The sequence below is a fragment of the Manacus candei genome, unplaced genomic scaffold (assembly GCF_025592945.1).
Source record: "Manacus candei isolate 608988 ecotype Guabito, Panama unplaced genomic scaffold, ASM2559294v1 h1tg000159l, whole genome shotgun sequence".
Taxonomy (NCBI): domain Eukaryota; kingdom Metazoa; phylum Chordata; class Aves; order Passeriformes; family Pipridae; genus Manacus; species Manacus candei.
The window spans coordinates 4,457,977-4,474,761 of record NW_026138207.1 but is presented as its reverse complement, the minus strand read 5'-3'; the positions used below and the strand labels follow the sequence as shown (position 1 = coordinate 4,474,761).

The following is a 16,785-nucleotide window of genomic DNA, read 5'->3' as shown; positions in this document are numbered from 1 at the left end:
CCCCTTTGGGGTGTGAATTTTACATCAAGTGTGTTGTGTTCGTGAAAGGGAGGCGAGGTTTGGGTGGGCAGTGGAGTTACTGCTGCAAGTTAGTAGGAGTTGGAGTGGGGTTGGAGCCTGTGGAACTGTGGGCTGTGGGGCTCCTGGTGACCTGCCTGAGAGCCAGGCTCTGCCTCTGGCAGAGGTGAGGGCCAGGGGATCTCCTGGGCACTCGTGGGTCCCATCTGAGGTGTGGCTGCCTGTGCCACAGGCTGGTGATGTTCTGCAGTCATTACATTTTGACAAAGTGAGAACATGTTTTCAATAAAGTGAGAGCAGGGAAGAGAAGCTGTTCCTCATAGCAGTGGTTAGTGAATGATACACATGAATAAAAGAGCAGTAGGGAAGTTGACATTTATACATCAGCTTGGTCAAGGGTATTTTAAGCACTTACGATGCATCGCACGAACAGCAGGGCTTTGAAATGCCTGTGGCCAGGCAGTTCGGTACTGAAGAGGTTAAAGAAGAAAGGAAGGTGAAGATAACACTTACAATATCTAAGTCACTGTGGTTTCTAAGGTGGTTTCTAAGTATTTGTATTGGTTGCTCAATGTTTCTCGCTTTACTTGACATTATACTAGTACTTTTCAATGACATTAGAAACAGCATATTGGGATTTAATGGTAAAAACAGGATTTCTGTTCATTTGGTATCATTCCCCACTCCCCCATGAATTTGATTTTGATAATTTATCCATTAAGTTGCCGAAATCAGAGTCTATGTGAGTGTTGTGTTGTGTTTGCATTCCTAATTAATTTATGCTGGTGCTGAGCACCCACTTGGGCTGCTCAGAGCTATCTGCTATTATATCCTTTATAAATGCTTGTGGAAGAGCCAACTTCTGAAGGGGATAGTTCCAAGGCAATATTAGTTAGAACACGTTTGCTGCCCTGGCAGCAACAGTGTCAGCCAAATGTGGTATTAAAAAGATGCTTGGACTACTTTTGCTTTCACTCTGCAGCATTCCTGTCATAGCATCCCAAAAGGCAAGGGGGTGGGAGAGAGAATGCTTTGATTGCAAGGATTGCTAAAAGCCAATAAAATGAATAGGATGACTCTGCTGCAAGGGGATTTTTAGAAAGAGCTCCTTTCCCCTGGCTTGTTCTGTGGCCATGCAGTCTTCAGCAGGAGCAGGGCAATGAAGTGCCTTGGTCCATCTTGATATCTGCTCTTAGCTTGACCCTGCTGTCTCAAAAGGGGCAGTGGTAGGTCCAGACTCTGCATTTGGCTGCTCTTGCTGTCCAGCCTCACAGGTGTGGTGGCAGCAGCAAGCTTTAGCTATGGGAGCAGAGGAAGAAAGGATCTTCCAAAAAAATTACTTGACCCAGCTTTGAGTCACTGTGTTGGTCAGTGTTTCACCTGCATCGCTAGTGTTCCACCTGGGTTGGGTGGAAACCCAGGAGCTCCTTGATGCTCTTCTGGAAGAATGCCAGATCTCACTCAGTCTCTTCCCAAGCACTCACAAAGAGTGAAAGATGACTGCCTTGCTTCATATATATTACAAATTATCCGTTCTCTAAATCTTTTTCTGAGGAAGGGTTATAGTGGTGATTTCTTCATTGTGTCATCTAGGCGTGAATCCAGACTTAAATTTCGAGAGCATGTTGCACACGGCCTTGACATTTTAGTCATTGCCATAAGAGTATAGGCTAGTGTTTTTAGATATGTTTAGGTATAACAGTAGTGGCAGATGTCACTTATGCTATAAGGAACTCTGATTCCTATCCCAGTTTCTGAAAGAAAAAATTGTTGGTGGTGTTCAAGGTCACACGTGTAAGTTAAATTCAGCTTAGGGCTAGGCTTACACCTATGTACGATGCCACATGGGACAAACATGGTCAAACAGGCATAAATGGTGTCTGTGTTTAACTAGGCAGAGCACACAGCACAGAATTTATGCCAGCTCTTGGAATACTGAAGGTAACTTCATGTTATTAGGTTTTATAGCAGGACAGGTCACCTGCCAATATTTTATTTTTTTTCTTTTAGTATCTGATCTGGGTAGGAGAGTTTCTAGTGGATTGGTACTCAACATCATGCAGCACCTTTGAGACCACCTGAAAGGCTGTGAAATAGGCTGTGCATAAATTGTGTCTCTGAACTGTGATTTCAAGGAGATGGCAGCTTGCTGAAGGTCAGAGGGCAGACCAGGAACGGTGTATAGGTTTTGTTGTTTGTGTGGGAAAAAGAAAGCTTAAAAGCAAACACACACAACCAGCAAACAAAGGAAGCCTTTGCTTTCCCAAATGTGTTGCTCTTAAGAACATCATCAATTAGGTGCTCTTGAAGTGGCATTCCATCTCCTGCCTTATGGGGGGGAAAACAACCCCTGTTGTCCTTAGTGATGTCTGGTTTACAAATCCTTTGTTTTTATACTCTCAGTTACAGGTTATTGGACTGATTATTCTGTGTTTGGGAAGGTTCTTTTAAGCAATCTAAGCATACATTAATGATTGGCCAGAGGATAAAGAACGTGCTCCCTGAGTAGAGGGTGTTGCTCTGAACCTAAAAACATGGTGTTCTCCTCCAGCTCCTATTTGGAAGGCAGTCCCTGCAGTAATGCTCATCCCTCCCTTTGGGCAGGTATGTGCTAATTGGCATGGTTGGCCTATCTTAATTCTTTAGAATTTAATAAAAACATGCATTGCTATTGTACTTTATCCATGCACAAATAATGTATTAATCAAGATCTCTGTAGCTGAAAGCAAAACAGTGGGAAATCCTGTGGCTGATCTGACCTCAAGCAAACTTGATCTTCATTTCTCTTTATTCCCTTTTGCCTCTTACTTCCAGTATATAGTTGTTGTTCCATGGTTCCTGGCGCTAGTGGTTAAAGCTGAGGGCTGATTTAATTTCTAATTTTATTTTTATATCTTTTGACATCTATAGGCTGAAAGTCATGGACATGGAAAAAGCAGGATTTAAAGGAACTTTGGGCCACTTGGAGCATGTTTTTTATGGAAATCAGATTTAATTTCAAGTTTTAGGCACAGAATACTTCAAGATAATTTCAGTGGGGATAATTAAAAAGCTACTTTTCTATAATGATCCCAGGAAAAGAAGGCACTGAGTTACAAATCCTGTTTTGAGAACTGCTGAGCATCTGAAGCTGTTCTCATTCATTTCATCAGAAGTACAGAAGCATTTCCCCAAACATTTTTTTCAAAGTGCTCCCCTTGGTCTCACATTTCACATAATGTATTTCCTGCAATACTGGTGTATATCATCTTCTCTGGCTTTATTACTGTCTTGAATCCATTTACTGGAATTCTGTGCTTTCTTTTTAAGCATCTACTGCTAACCACTAATACATCTGGAATATATTGTGACTTGGTGGAATGCTGGGCTTTCCAGGATGAAACTTCATTGTTTCCCATTACAGGCTGTGGCTTGCAATTGCCTTCCCCCTCCCTCCCACCGTCCATCATTTGAAGTCCTCTCATACCCCTTCAGCTTTTTGTACCCAGGCTGCCCTGCCTATTCTGCCTTTGTCCCTTCCTGCAGTGGGGCGGAAGACTCCCTACATGGGCTTCTGCAAATCCCATCTGAACCGCTTCGTCCACAGTGACTGAAAGAAGTTTTAAGTAACTTGAAACAGCTCAAAAGAGCAGCCAGGGACCCAGCCTGAAAGATAAGATTAAAAATTAATTAGAGTACATGCCCCACATCACATCTCTTACTGAAATTTTGTTTTCATTTGGGTTTTTTGTTGGTTTTCTTTTTTTGTTTCATTTTAAGCATTTAGGATGGTTAGTGTCTTTTCACATTTCTGTAACTGCCCAGTATATTTTGAAGCTCTTACGTAATCAAAATTATGTCCCTTAAATCACAGAGTTGTTAGGGTTGGAATGTTAGATGATCTTCTGAAGATCATCTAGTCCAACCCCCCTACCAAGGCAGAGTCACCTAGAGCAGGTGACACAGGAATGTGTCCACGTGGGCTTTGAATGTCTCCAGGGCAGGAAACTCCACAACCTCCCTGGGCAGGCTATTTCAGTGCTCTGCCACCCTTACTGTAAAGAAGTTCTTCCTCATGTCCAGGTGGAACTTCTGGTGTTTTAAATCCCTAGTTGTGGAAGACACCAGTGGGTTTCATAGTAAATAGTGGGTTTCTTAGGCTACAGTCTGGCCAACTGTCTCTTCCTGGGTTTTATGTTTGCAGTCATGGGTGAACTAAAAATAACAAAAAGCAGTTTTTCTCCTGATTGCCCCTGCTCACAGGTCACAGCATGGCAGAGCCATAACACCCTGGAAGCGATGGGGTGGTACACAGGGCGAGACAGGGAGCCTGGCACACGGGAGATGCTGCGGGGATGGGAGGAACTGGACTGCCATGGCCAAGCTCCTAGCTACCAAGCGTGGGTTTGACTTGGGTTAGTTTTGGGTAGTTTGTGTGGTTTGGGAGGTTTTTTTGGTTTTGATTTTTTGGGGTTTTGTTTTGTTTTTAAATAAAAACTTCCTCTGCATTTTTTTCACCTGAAGTTGAGGGAATCCAAATTGGTTTTCCATATGTGGTTTCAGATGAAAATGCTTTTCTTCCTCTTTTTCTTTCTGTCAAAAGAACTAGTGGAATTTTTTTTGAGTAATATTAAAAGACCTTTTTTTTTTTTTTTTTTCCCCCTCAGCCTTACTCTTTACTTTGGACTGATGCCTCATTTTTTAGTAGCAGATCAGAGCTACCAAGAGAGGGGTCTGATAGACAAGCAAAGTAACTTTAAAAAATTAATTTGGTACTCTCTTCCTGCATCAAGATTGATAATTGCATGTTATTGGCCTTGGCGTGATCTAAAAATGGTAGTAAAATAAAGACGATTTGGGCTGGCACTTTTTTGCCGTCTTGAATGAATTCTGTTATGGACTGTGTTCAGAATAACTTGGCATCCTTGCAGCTCTGTATTGCTTAGAGAGCAGGAAAGTAAATTTTATAAGTAACTTCTTTCTGCCATTGGAATATCTAGTTCACAGAATTCGCGTTTACTTTTTGTTAGGCACAACATCTGAGGATTTCCATTTTTTCTGCTAAATCTTATGCTCAAATTAAGGTAGTGATGGTTATTCTGAAAGATGTACATTGGGGTTTTTTGAGCTGTATGGCAGCAGTATTTTCAAATGAGTTCAGAAGTTTTGAGTATCTAGGGAAGTCCCAGGTTAAACCATATTTCTGTCTAGGACTTGTATTTTCCTTATTTATTCCAGTCATTATTATAAATGTGTAACTTACCATAAGGGAATTAGTGAAGGGGGAAAAAAGCATATAATTCTAATACTAGGTTGATTACTGCCCTTATTCTTCTACATTTGCTCTATTTTCCATACAAATAAAAATGACCTGTACCTTACCTCACACCCAAAGTTGATCTTTTTTTTTGTTTATGCTATTATTATTATTATGCTCTTTGGTGTACTTCATGACTTGCTATTTTTATAGCAGTTAGAAGGAAATAGAAGTTGAAAAGGGAATGCCTGCTGTCAGAGAAAGCACAAATGATGTGCCAAAAACCCACTGCAGATTAGTACTGACTTCAGACCTCTGTTTTTAACTGCTTGTTAAGGGTAATTCTTTATCTGAACATGATTATTTATATGCATAACACACTTCATATGTAACCCATATTTAGATTGCTTTTGGGATCTCTGTGAATGCTCCTTCTTCACATTCTTTTGTGAAGGGTGTGTATCCACAGAGGCTTTAAAAATTACTTCTAAGGGAAAAAAACTTCTGAGAAATACCACACCCTCTTGCTCCAAAGAAGCCTTGTGCTGTTTTCCTTTTGGTTATGTTTTTTTTTGTTTTCTTTTTCCTTCCTGAGACTCATGTTACCTGAAAGTTGCCCTGAAGTCTTTGGTGGTACTGGCATAAGAGTCTGCGTGATGGCCCGATACCAGGGAGCAGATGACAGTCAATGTAACTGACTCTTAAACCCCTGCAGTCTCTTTGAGTGATGTAGTAATTACATGCACATAATTTATAAATAAATAAATGTACATATATTGGGGATACAGTATCTTAAATTTTTTTTGCTGGGAGATGTACGCAATCAAAATAATTTGGAGATCACAGCTCTAGTAGATGGAAAATCAGTTTTCTTTTTTTCCCCTTATTTTCCATCAGATTATGGCCCTGCTAAATTCAGTGCTCTGCAAACACACCCTCCTCCCAGCTTTCCCGACACTGTGTGAATCCCCCAGGTAATTCGGCTTAATACACCACCCCTTCTCCAACAGAAGACTTAAATGAAGGGGTCTGGTTTAAAGGGAAGCATTCCTGCAGCTTGCCTCTCCAGTGCAATTAGTTGAAATGCATCCACGTGATCTCTTCCCTTTGATTTGAATGGGAGCTGGCTGGTTTCCCGGTGCAGGCCAAAGAGCTGTTTTCTTCTCTTGAAGTGAAATGCCTGTCTCTGATGCCCCATTTACCGTGGACGGTTAAGGAAGGGGAAGGGGCACAGCCAGCCAGCAGAGTGACTGAGGCCGAGGGGTAGTGAATGTGGTGCCAAAATTGGCGCAGCTGGCAGGGTGCAGCAAATGTGGAGGTGAGGCAATTCAGGTGGCATTCCCACTGATTCGCCCCGCTGTGCCTCCAGGCCTGGATTCCGTCTGTCCCGCTGCTCCTTTTTTCTTAGAGAAATGCTTCCCTGCCCTCTCCAAAAACAAAAATGCAGGAGCCTGCCAAGAGGGTTTGGAGGATGGCCTCCAGTGGGCCACAGGAGCGTGGTCTTGCTCCTGATGGAGCTGAACAATCTTCAGGTGGACCCACAATTTCACCCCATTTGGGGTAATGAACGTGGATTTGTGCTAATGGCCACCACATAGGCAGCCAAGTGGGCAGCCAGCACAAGGGAAATGATTCTCCCTCTTTGGCCTGCTTAGTGTAAAAAAACTCAGGCAAAGGAGTAGGGGGAAAAGAGTGGGACAGACAGACAGATGGACATCCCCTGTCTACTTGTGTACCCAGCCAGCACTTTCAGAGCTGGCTCTTAAATGCCAGAGACCCTGAGCCCAGTGAGCAAACTGTCTGTAACTCCAACGCTGGGGTGGGACTGTACTGCTAATGAGGCCTTTGCTCAGGAGCCTGAGAGCCCTGAAATCCTTCCCTTTTGTTTAAGTTAAACTATTTTGGTTTTTCACCTTTCTTTTTAACTAAGCAGCCTTTCTGCTAGAGCATATGTCCACACTCCCTGTGGTCACAGGGAGGTGAGGATGCAAGCAAGCCCAGAGCAGGATTTATTTGGTCCCCCGTGCTGCACCATCTTCTCCTCCTGGATCTTTGACAAGTAGTGTTGCCTCTGTCACAGCTTCAGGGCTCTCAGCTGAGCCCCACACCACCTCACTGTCTTACAGGAGTGCTTCAGGACAAATAGTTTAAGGACCATGAGATGCTGAAACACTATAGAGTCAGATCTGTACATTATTGAGGGAAGCAGCTAGTGGAGGACTGATAGGTAAAGAAGTTAGTCATCTGGGGAGTGCATCCCTGCCTTGACACTCCCTTCTGCCTACCTAAAATAAGCAACATCAGGTAAAACTGCAAGAGGAATACTATTTTGGGACTACAGTGGGCTTAATATTCCACAGGTGGAATTGCAAGCAAAAGTGCTGATGTTGAATTAGCTCATTGTAATTTATTATTCAGTAGGATGATTGAATATGATCTATGATGAAAGTATTTTTGTTTCCTCTTGATGATCACTTTTGTTACAGCCAGTAGAATGCAGTAGTACCTTAGTTTTATCCTGCAGATATTACTTTCCTGCTTTGCTGTAAGGTGTCCCTATTTTTCAGGGGGAAAAAAAGAACAAAATGATGGTCTTGGCTTGGAAGGTTATTGCATAGCTACTGTCACATAAAGCAGAATTGATTGCAAGAGCTTTTAAATATGTGAAGTATGTGTACTGACTTTCTGCAAACTGGCATTCTTTGCAATTCCTGGTAGTAATTACACCAAAGTTTATGCTTATAAGGTCAAACACAAGGCTTTTGTAGTGAATGATTAGACAAGTCACTTTGGTTTTATCTTCTGAAAGGTATCCTTTTGCTCCTTACCAATTTTAGCAAAGAGCACACACTTTGGCCTCTCTGTTGCTGCATGCAGGGCTGCACCTTCCTGCTGAGCTACTGTAAAAGCACTGATATGGGAAGTCCCTGGATAAGCCACTTGGTGAGAGGAGGAGGAGGATGTGTCACTAGCAATCTGCCTGGGTGACAGAAAGGGAGCTGTGTGATATACAGGGATGATTTCTGCAGATCCATGACCCCACTGCTCTTGACCTGAACAGGTGGGATAGTTCTTGAGGGTTACTGCACTGACAGACAAGATAGACATGTGGACTAGGAAGGGCTTACTGTGAATAAAAGTACTTCAAGCTATTATGATCTTCAGAAAGCAATGTTGCATGCATTTCTAGTTGCTTAGAAAATCCCTCTGCTTGGAGAAGATGAAGTCATACAAGTCTTTGCACTCTTCATGTTCTCTGTCTCCCAAAATAGGTGGGAGAAGGGCAGGAGAGGAAAGCAGCATAGTGGGTGAGGTGGGAGGGCAAATAGGAAGAAGTTGTCAGTGCTACATGGACATGGTAATAATATCTGTTTCTTGAGCAGTATGGAAATAGGTTAACCAGTATGTAATAAAAAACTTGGAAGGCAGTTTCATGTTAAAACATGGATATATTCAAACTGGGGACCCAGCTGATAATGTGAAGGAAGCTTAATAATCAAAACACTTATTCATAGGTAGGATACTTGAATCAGAAAGCCTGCAGTCTCTTTCTGAGTCTGTTAAGTACTTTGCAGTCTTGTGAGAGATTGTACTGAGAACACTTAAAATTTTAAAGGGTGAGTCACTGTATTTTCCCCTCCAAACAATTAAGCTGTTTCGCTGAGCTCATCTTTACTGGTATGATATGTAATAACTTGTTTTTCCCTCTGCTGCTACCTAAATGTATTCCTCTGGTAGTGTTCTGAGTTACTAACAACTGTAGCATTAAAAAAAAGTCATAAAAAAGTTTTACATTTAAGAAGTTCATAGCTGCGCAGAGGATTGCCACAGGTAACATAGTTCTGTGCAGCTTTTTAGTCTGAGCATCGAGTAGGTGGCACTTGAAAGAAATCCAGTCTTTGCAGCAATTATGTTTTTCTGAGTTTTCACTCAGGTTGGGGCAGGCATTTGTGCCCCAACTCTCCCTTCTGCTCTGTGGTCCAGCCCTGACCAGGTGGGCAAGTCCAGACAGGCGTTACCTTGGCTGATCCTTCATCCAGAGAATCCTGAGTCGGCTCTGAGATTTAAAGACAAAGTTAATGTCCACTGATGCCGTGGGTGCCTGGGCTTCCTTCACGAGCTGAGGCACTGCCGTCATCTTGCGAAGGCTGGGGAGCGGGACAAGCCCTGAAGTGCTCTGGTGAGACTCTGAAGCACAAGTTATTTGGTATCACTGGGACAAGAGGGGGAAAGAAATTAATTATATCCCTGACTCCTGATGGATGAAATGGCGAGCGGCAAAAGGAAGAGAGGTGAGACAGGAGGGAGGTAGGGCAGCCAGCAGCAGCCAGCTGGCCCAGGGTTGATGGCAGCATGCCTGGGAGGGAGATCCCTGGGCCCCTGCCAGTGAGTTTGAGAGGAAAGCAGCTACCGATGGTGTTAGTCAGAGTGTGAGTGCTGAGTGCTGTTCAAAGGGCTGGAGCACTTTGAACGGATTGGACTTTATCTCATTTCCTCTTTCACATAACCCCAGGGACAAGGGAGAACATTAATGAAACCCTGGAGGTGAATGGAGCCAGGTCCAGGCTGAAATGTGTAAAGAATTTCTCACAAGAGATTTGTCTTTTTGGTCCTTTTGTACCACTCCACAGGCATAACCTTCCTGTTTTCATGTTGTTTATTTTCCTCTGGCTGTCACTGTTCCTGTTTAATCCTTAAAGATAATAATATGCGTTGATAATGTTGAGGAAGAATGTTTTTGTTAACATTAATGTCAAACAGTGCAATAGAGTTTCTGTAATATTTGGGCTTAATACTATGCACGTGGTGCCAGCAGTAGTACTGAATGGGTCGGAGACTGCTGTGATGCCTATTAGGGATGGTTTTTCAGAGCTTGTGTAAGAGGCCCCAGAAGACATGCAGAAGAGTGACCACAGTTTTATATTTGAAAATGGTGGCAAAAATAGGCTGCTGGAGAATTAATGCTCAGTCAGCTTAACTTTGAACCCTAGCAAGGCATGAATGCAACTAACAGTCAATATACAAGTGTTTATTGAATAATACAGCATTAGAAAAGCCACATGGATTTCTGAGAACAGATTGTTTCAAAGCAGTCAATTTTCCAGCTCTGGCAGATAAGCATGCCTCATAGACAGAAAGCAGGGAATAAATGAGTTGTATCTGCTGATGCTATCTTGCACAAAATTTCATAAGGAAACAAGAGAAAGAGGCATTAGAGTTAGAATCATGGTGATTAACTTTGTTGAGCACAAGCTTTGCAAATTCTCTTCCTCTATATATCCACCCATCCACTCTTGCCACTGGTTTGTTGCTGTCTTAGACCAGTCACAGAAGCGCTGCTAATAGCTCTTCCTGTTCCCTCATCATCCCTTTGGAAGGTTGTATTGGTTTGGACTCAGTGCTTACTTTCACTGCTGTTGACCTTGTTCAAGAGAAGCACATAGCGGTGTGGAAATGACAGTCTAGGTAAAATTGCCAAAGGGAGGTGTGCAACTGCTTGAAAAAAAGCATTTGGGCAGAAATTCTTGTTTTGACACAGAGCCACCAATAGGACTTCCCCCTACCAGGACCTGCCTGACAGCACCTTGCAGGAGTTCCGTCCTCTCCCACTTGTATTCATTAACTTGATTAGTGACCTGGATGCTGCAGCTCAAAGTTGGCTTATGAAGTTTGTGGGTGTCCTTAACTTGGAGGAACATCTAGAGGTACAGGAGATGAATTAAAAATGATCTTGGCAAACTGGAGAGAGGCTCCATGATCAAGAAGTTGAAATTTCATGAAGAGAAGTGTGAGGAGTTGTACTCAGGAAGGAGAATTCAAATGGCTGTGGGCTGGGCCATTTGGAGGATGCATTTATATGGTGTCTTATAATGTGCATGCAGATTAAAACAGATCTTATTTTGGAAATGCTGTGTGCAAAATATAAAGAAAGGTCGACCTAGATTATTTTGAAGAGACTGTGTATTCATTACTGAAGAAGCCTGAGAGCTGTTGTCCTGCCAGAGGAGGATAACAAAGAGGCGTTGTTAAAGCAACAAAGCACTTGAAGATTGGAAAGTGTGCAGAAGCCATCGGCTGGTATATGCTGCTTTACTGAAATCTAGGAACAGAGTTGTATCCATGGATAGCAAATCTATTTTGGTGGTGACTTAGTGCATCTGTAGTCTCTGTAAGTGAAATAGGAGGAATATGATAGCCCTCCACAGGAATTAGAATAATTTTTTTCTCCAAAGCATTTCCACTTTGCGTGAGCTCTTCTACCAGAAAGGAGATGGGTACAGCAGGATAGGCAGATGAAGTCAGAGGTCCTGAAATGGGACCCATGCTCTGACGTATCTTTGATGAGTTTGTGTCAGTTTGGCATGAGAAGTGCCCACAGTTGTGCTAGCTGTGCAGCAGGGTGTGTGCATGTCAGCATGCAGCCTTCATGGACCCTTCCAGCTGTTATGGGCAATATGTAGTCCTCTTGTTTGTCTTCCTCTGGCTATGGAGGTCCTGGGGTTAGGATCTGGTCCGTGTGGCTTTGGACTCTCCAGATGAAATAACAGTGACAAGGACCACAGGCAGACTCAAAGTAGATGAACATTAATGTGTTTGGGATTCATGAAGTAACCAGTGAGTAGTGTTTATTGGTTTTGGACCAAATTCTATTGTTTAACTAGTGAAGAAGAGAAATGCCGCTTTTACTTCTTACAGTAGTACTCCTGTGGAAAGGTCAAGCCTTTATCCTGTTATTCCTAAGCATGTTAGAGGAGAGGAAGCTTTTGACAGCTCCCAACATCAAATACTTCCTCCGATCAACTGCTGTGACTCCAGTCCTGCAGCGCTGGGTGTGCCATCTGCTTGTGCCTGACACTTGGGTCCCTGCAGCCTGCTCCTGCTCCAGTTAGTGTGCTGCTGGACCCAGGAGAGGACAATCAGTAAGGAGAGTGGGCTTAGTGTTGAAATTGGTGTTTCCCATCGCTTCTTGGTGAGGGACCCTCAGCCGAGCAGCATGGTTCATCCCAGGGCATTGCTCCAGGACTGTCTCAGGTGTAGCAGTCAAAAGCTGTATTTAAATATTGCATCGTGAGTTCAAGAGAAGAGAAATGACTGACTGTCCTCTTGTCAGTTGAGAGCAGGAGATTACTTTTTTGGTGCCATTTCACAGAATCATAGAATGGTTTGGGTTGGAAAGGACCTTTAGAGGCCATCTAGTCCAACCCCCCTGTAATGAGCAGGGACATCAACTCCGTCAGGTTGCTCAGAGCTCTGTCCACTGTGACCTTGAATATTTCCAGGTATAGGGCATCTACCACCTCTCTGGGCAACCTGTTCCAGTGTTTCACCTCCATCATAGTGAAAAATTTCTTACTTGAACGGCTGCAGTGGTGATTTTTTTTGCCTGAACCTGAGTCAGGCTGGCTCGGAGGTCCGGCTTTAAGTCAATTTGCTGTTAGCCTTTGATGGCCTGGGGTCAGATGTTCTGAACGGCAGCCGTGATGACACTGAAAGGAAGGACTGCAAGGGGACTTCCAGGGGCTTTTTTGGCTTTTCCCCCCCCTTTCCTTGTTTTGAACATGCTTCGCCTTTTCAGCCTGGCCATGAGGGGCGGGTGGCGGCGGGAAGGGCAGGACCGGGCCAGGCGGGAGGCGCTGCGGGGAGGCAGAGCCCGCTGCGGGAGGGTGTTGTGGAGAGGCGCCTGCTCGGGTCGGACCGCGGCTCTCCGGCTCCTCCTGCCGATGGGAGCGGGGCCGGGCCGGGCAGCCCACGGCATGGTGCCGGGCAGCCCACGGCATGGTGCCGGGCAGCCCACGGCATGGTGCCGGGCAGCCCACGGCATGGTGCCGGGCAGCCCACGGCATGGTGCCGGGCACGGCCCTGGGGCGGCGGGCGGCTGCAGGCGGGGGTCCTCCTGCAGGTCGGTGCCCTCCGGCTGTCGGGCAGGGATACAACTACGGATATAAATATAGTTTTCACAAAGATCCCCAGTTCCAGTGTACCCGTGACCGTGGCCGGCTGCCCCCCACCACCATCCCGCTGCCCTCCCTCCTCCCCAACTCTCAGGGTTCCCCGCACATCTGGAAGGAGCGATTTGTCTGCCAGGGAACATGCCCTATGCCACCCTATGCCACCCTATGCCAGTGCACAGGATCACAGAATGTTTTGGGTTGAGAGGGACCTTAAAGACCATCTAGTTCCCATGGGCAGGGATACTTTCCATTAGACCAGGTTACTCAAAGCACTATGCAACCTAGCCTTGAACACTTCCAGGGATGGGGCATCCACAACAGATTGAGGGGCCCACACTGAGGGAACATCTCACTCTTTGCTGAGATGGACGGATGCTTCCTTTATCTTGCTCCTTTGTGCTGGGTATGGTGCCCATTGGTCCTTGACCCTGCAGCAGCTGCTTACACTAACATCCCTCCCTCCCCACCCAGTCTTCTCTTGGTTTGGCGCCTTGGAGAGGCTGGTAGCGGGCTCTTGGGAGAGCAAGAGATGGGCTAAAGGAGGGTGCTGCTCCTTGTGGTTGGGGTGGAGGTGAGGGAGGAACAAGTGTGTAGGGAGGGGGAAGGAAGAGCAGCAGAAGGAGAAAAAAGGAACTCGACTTGTTAGTGAGCTCCTAGATCAGTTCAGCCATCTCCTGTAAACGCCCTCAGCCAACTGGAACAGCTGAGGCATGAGTACATGTTTCCTTCTGCTTATTTTGCTTCAGGGTTGGTGATTTCAGGGGGTGACGAGGCAGGCAGCTGCAGGGTGTGACTGTCTGGCTTCTTGGTCAGCTCCTGGCAATGCATGCACATCCAGGGTCTCCTTGCAGAGGGTTACCCTCATTGCCCAAAGCAGAGAGGACACAGATTTGATGAGGAACTGCAATGCTAAGCATCCTGGAGCAGCTCTGGCTGTTTGCCTCTGCCTGTGTTTTGCTGTTCTGGTTCATGGTGGCCTGCTAGAGGAGCAAAGAAAAATACTGTGTGTCCATTGAAATGTGGGTCTGAACTAATGCTTCCCTCCTGTAGTCAACTTTTGCTTGTAGAACAACTTTTTGGTCTAATTTCATGCTTAGCCCAGGTCCATCCCTCACTCTGTTACCTCAGGACCTTCATTGTCACTGCAGAGCCACAGCTGCAGGACCCTGGTGTGAGGACCCAGCTGATGGGCTTGGCTGGACCGTGTGACTTTGTCTAGAGCTGTTCCTGTGACTCTGCCCTGCACTTCCTCTAACACGTGGTCTGGGCAACCACAGACCACAGTGTTCTGGCACTGCTTATTAGTGTTGTCTCTGTGAGGCTGGCCTTGCCCTGCTCTCACTGGCAATAACTTTCTTAACAAGTTTTCTTTTAGCATAGCCCTTTTGGATAATGGTTGGTGATACAGTATAGCCAACAATTGCAAAGTGAACAAAACTCAAAAAACTGAAAAAAGTGGCATAGCCAGGCCAAACTGCTAATGAATTAGTCAAACGTGGTTTTTAACACTTTAAAGTGTTAATTGAGGAGTTAATACTTGTTCTCCTAGTTCCCTTTTAACAGATGCTTATTCACATTCTCCATGAAGTGTTGCAGCTTTTGCCCTTATCGTGAATCAACAAACTGTCCTTGCCTTCCTATAGAAGAGGAACTGCTGGAATAGGAATAATATGTGAAATAACAGTGCGTTGCAGTAGTAACTGAGGCCTCTTATTCTGTACAACTGGTTTGTTGTGATTTTCTTCATCCTCGAGAACAAAATCCTCTTACCTTGACATTTGCCACATTATTTTGAGAGAAAAAGCTGTAGTGCATTCTTTCTCCTAGGATAGTAACTGTCCAGTGATAAGTTTAACAAAACTTTGCAGCTGCTTTTGTACTTGAAGGGCCTTTGCAGGAATAGATAAGAAGTTCCAATGAGGAAGCACTATGTGGTGGTATGGGAAACAGCAGCCTGGAAAGATAATTTGCATTGTTAATTTGTTCACAGAAAAGGGTTGGCGATAATGTTAAGTGGCCTGAAGACAGAAATAGGAGCAAGAAACAGGATGTAGATAGACATGAAGGGAAAGCAAAATGAGGCTCTGTTGCTACAGCATAGCATTATTTTTTGTATATGGTGAAAGCAAGTCTTTAGGAAACTTTCCTGTCTGTCCGTTCAGGAGGCACTCTGGCAGTCACACTTCCACCATCAGAAACTTTAACTGCTAGGACTGAAGCCTGAAGCTGTGCTGCTGTACAAACAGAGCTGGGGACAAGATCTTCCTGGAGGCATACCGTGATGGCCCCAGCAGAAATCAGGTTGTGGCCTCCTTTCTTTGTCACAGATGGTGAGCAAGGTTTCAGGCTCCACTTGTTACAACTCTGTGTAGCAAGTGGCGGTGGAACATTTTTGATCCTGAGGATATTGCCTCTTTAACCTGCAAAGGATTGCAGAGGACCTTTGAGTCGTGCCAGGAATTCAGACTGCTTTAAGAAAACTTAGTTTGAGCCTCTGTCCTTACAAGAGACACAGCTTAACTCTTGTTTGGCTGTGCAATCTGCTGACCCTGACCTGCCCTAGGAGGTGATGGTTATTTTCTGTTCCCAGTTAGTCCTTGTCCTCAGCTGAGGTTGTCAGAGATGGCAAAGGTCTCCCAGGAGATGGTGTGTGAAACTATTTTCTGTCATCTCAGAAAAGAAGAAAATCAGAGGGTATTCCTGTTTCTCATTAGGTGGGAAGGTGAGGAGACAGGGTCTTGCCCTTCCCCTTAGTATTGACAGAGGTGCTTGTGATGGAGTGAGGTGGACCTGGGTGACTGTTCACTTCTTGGTGATTCCAGGGGTTGCCCTTTTATATAGGGACCTGGAACCCTGTCCCACTGTTCCCTCTCCAGATTTTGTACTTCTGTACCATACACTGGTGGTATAACTAAAGCTGTACCCTTTTCTGTGAGGTGGAAGATTTGCTTTCTTCTCTATCTTTTTTGTTTTTGAGATGGAGAATTGGCGTGACACAATTTGTGGAGCCGAACTGTGAATTTTGATACATTTATCCTCTTCTTTTCAGTTTTAAGTTGGGTGACAGGGTGAAAGAAGGAAGTGGTTTACTGAGTCACTTCAATTTATTTTTTTAATTTTATCACAACTGCCAGTAGTAACCACAGGGAGAACATGCAAACAGTGGGTATTTGACGTAAAGCTATCTATAGGAAAGGCTGCTCATTGAGAACCTGCTGCCAGCGAGGCTACAGGCTGCCAGTAAGTGTCCACGGGGTCGCTTGGGCTGAGGATCTGGCTGTGGCATCTGCCTCCCAAACCTACAGCCTGGCTATGAATTGTATGGTCTTTTAGTCATTTGCAGAGAAATTCTTGGGAGTAGGAGCTGTGCATGGGAATGGTGATAAATGGATTTAGGAAGAGGACAGATAATAGTTTTGCTTGATGGGTTTTGTTACTCCTGAAAGCAAGCGGCATGGTAACAGAGCTTTGAGCAAAGTCCTCTGTTGTTCTTGAAATGCACAGAGGTATCCTAGTATTCCCAGTAGTTTATTATCCCTTGCTCATCATGAGTGTTTTTAGGGACACTATTTTGTCCCC

At 44.7% G+C, this 16,785-nt stretch overlaps 1 protein-coding gene across 3 annotated transcripts in view; it reads left to right on the top strand.

Annotated features, from left to right (window-relative positions):
- Positions 1-16,785, top strand: part of LIMS1 (LIM zinc finger domain containing 1) — a 70,669-nt gene that overhangs the window by 12,412 nt on the left and 41,472 nt on the right. The window contains exon 1 of one of the 3 annotated variants that reach the window (XM_051772783.1): positions 16,324-16,446. The exons of the other annotated variants lie outside the window; for them this stretch is intronic. The gene's annotated coding sequence lies outside the window, so the exon portion shown is untranslated. Of the gene's footprint in view, positions 1-16,323; positions 16,447-16,785 lie in introns of those variants that run through there. 3 annotated transcript variants of the gene reach the window in all.